Source organism: Culex quinquefasciatus, chromosome 1 (genome assembly GCF_015732765.1).
Source record: "Culex quinquefasciatus strain JHB chromosome 1, VPISU_Cqui_1.0_pri_paternal, whole genome shotgun sequence".
NCBI lineage: Eukaryota > Metazoa > Arthropoda > Insecta > Diptera > Culicidae > Culex > Culex quinquefasciatus.
Genome location: NC_051861.1, coordinates 99,607,821 through 99,610,884, shown reverse-complemented (window position 1 = coordinate 99,610,884; position 3,064 = coordinate 99,607,821).

Here is a 3,064-nt window from a genome sequence, read left to right as displayed (position 1 = left end):
AATTTGACACAAAGGAAAGAAGTGTCGGCGATGTTTTTTTGACAGTTTTGAATGGGGCGGAAATTTGCAAAGGGTCTAATTTGTTTTGGTTGAAAAAGCACAGAATTTTGTAAAAAGGTGGGAATGCTAAAATTCCTAGCTCACAAAACATTCTAACAGATCTGGTTCTGCCAGAATCCTGCTAGAGCAGCGGAAATTTTCTGCTAGAATGCTGTGATAATATCCAACTCTGTTATAACTTGGCTAGATTCCAGCTAGAACGTCGTGTCTCTGCTTTGTGTGCTATAGCCAAGTCATGGCGTTCTAGCAGGGTTCTAGCATAGACTATTAAAAGACTTCTCAGTAGGCTTTGAGCCAAGGTTTTCACTATCTCGTAAAAGTTGTTCGTCTTTCAGAAGATCAAAGCAAGGATCAAAGTATAATGTGTACTTTCTTGAGGTTTTCCCTTCTTTGAAAATGAACACTCTTTCATCAATGTGATGGAATTTCCTTCTTGTGTTAATCAGTTGACTTTTGTGACTAAATTCTACCAAATTTTATTATAAAGCAGAATGTTTATTTTTAATGTAGGGAAAACATCAAGGAAGAACACGTTATACCTTGATTTTCTGAGAAGCTTTTTATTTTCTTGAGGTTTTCCCGTTTTTGAAAATGATCATTCTGCTTGATAGTAAAATTTGGTAGAATTAAGTCACAATAGTCAACTGAAAGGAGTCACAAGAAGGGAAATCTCTAACACGAAATTCTATCACATTGATGAAAGATCGTGTATTTTTAAAGAAAGGAAAACCTCAAGAAACTACACATTATAGTTTGATCTTATACACTTTAACCCCGATGGTTTGACACCAACTGTTGTCAAACGAACGGGGTCACTTTTTAGTGCTTTTTATTTTCTAGAGGTTTTCCCTTCTTAGAAAATAATCATTCTGCTTTATGGTAAAGTTTTGTAGAATTTAGTCACAAAAGTCAACTGATTAACAAAAGCAGGGAAAATTGTTATATTAACATCACATGTAAAGAATGTTAAAAACATCTAGGGTTTGTCTAATATCTGTCGATCTGTGGTCGATCTACATTGTTACATCCGAGTGTACAACGGTAAAAAACACGATTAAAAACCATTTCTGATCACTTTTTTTTTTCATTTTAATGCAAAAAAAAGTTTGACAAGACAACATTTTTTCGATGGATCAACTATGGTCCCCTTGGAACGAGCTGTCAAGTAGGAGCTTTTCTGTCAAGAAGGACCGCGAGGTTAATTTTTCAAAATTGATTTAAAAATCCATTTTAAACTCTTTGTGCTCGTACAAAGGGTCATTGTACTCAGAAAAATAAGCTTTATCGCTGTAAACAATAATATCAGCAATCTAAGCTTCATTTTAGGACCCAATTGAAAACTTTAAACCATAGTCTACACTCAAAGTAAAAAGTATCCTTTTTTCAAGTTCACCCGTCGTCACCCTTTAAAAGGGTATCGAAAATGTACTGAATTTGACATACCCTTTTAAAAGGGTGACGCCGGGTGAACTTTAAAAAAGGATAGAAAGTATCCTTTTTGAGGATTGAAAGTACCCTTTTGAGGGATACTTCTGACTTTGAGTGTATGGTCATAAAGTCTGAAAAATGCAGCCCGGGAGCATGTTGAGCTCCCATACAAACTGAGCGTACCCCGTTTTGTGGGCCCAGTGGGCCTAAGATGGCGGCCTTCGAAATTATCTAGCCAAACTTTTGAAAATGGCGAGTAGTTTGAATAAATATATTTTTTGCCTTGTTTCGGTTTGTTTAATAAGCATTATGGAATCATTTTCTTTAAAAACTTGTTTAGAGATACGCCACGTTCAAATGTTAGTCTAGAACAGTTGAAATGAGCGTGCCGCAAAAGCCGTCACGAAAAAAAGTTTCCTTTGCAAATTTTGAGTGGCGTATTTAGATGCCAACATTTCAAAAAGCATCATGTACAAACCATGCGTTTTGAGAAAAACGCAATTGAATGTTGAGCATCCATTTTCAATTACAATTCAATAAAACATTAATTCCGTAATTTTATTTGAGAAAAACAAACATAACTTCTTTTGAAATCACCAACGTCGATATCACCCTGCTGTCACTGAGGGGGGCGCTTTGTTATGATTCGTTTTTCTTCGCCGAATGTACATGGCGCTTTTTTCATGTTGCTTTTTACGTCACGAGGTTTATGTAACCTTTTGTTTGACCGTCGATTTGATGGGCGGACTCCAACGAGGCCCACTTGCCATCTGTCAGTGAATACGCGCAACACACGAAAACTGACATCTTAGGGTCCGGTTGGAAAAATGCGAGAAATCGACGGTAACATTTCAAAAGGCATCATGTACATTTTGACACTTTCTGGGTTATTGCATATTCTGAAAGTACTCCTAATAAGCTACCTCTCCACCAAAAATGAGCAAAAGTTACTTCAGTAAAGTCTGTTTAATCATGATTTTAAATAAAGCAATATAAACAAAATCTCTGCCATCAGCAGTCCCTGTTTATATAGCCCTGTCAACCTGTCAAACAAAAGGCTACATGAACCTGACGAAAAAAAAGCATCATGCAAAAAGCACCATGTACATTCGGCGAAGAAAAACGAATCATAACAAAGCGTCCCCCTCAATGACAGCAGGGTGATATAGACGTTGGTGAGTTATGTTTGTTTTTCTCAAATAAAATTACAGAAATAATGTTTTATTGAATTTGGATGATCAAGTATCAATAAACGCAACGTTCTTCATCGTTTGTTATCATTAGAAAATCTTAATTTGCTTTTATATTAAAATGGGAATTGAAAATGGATGCTCAACATTCAAATGCGTTTTTCTCAAAAAGGATGGTGTGTACATGATGCTTTTTGAAATGTTTGCATCGAAATATCATAAACCAATCTGACCCATTCCCACCATTTCATCGCCACCTTGTCCGATTTAAATCCACCCCTGCTTCGCCGCCCAACAAATTCTGACAGCGCGCTCGTCAGCTGTCAACCGCAGAAAACAACAACGAAAACATCGCAAAGTTTTTCCCCGTCGTCGTCGTCGTCGTC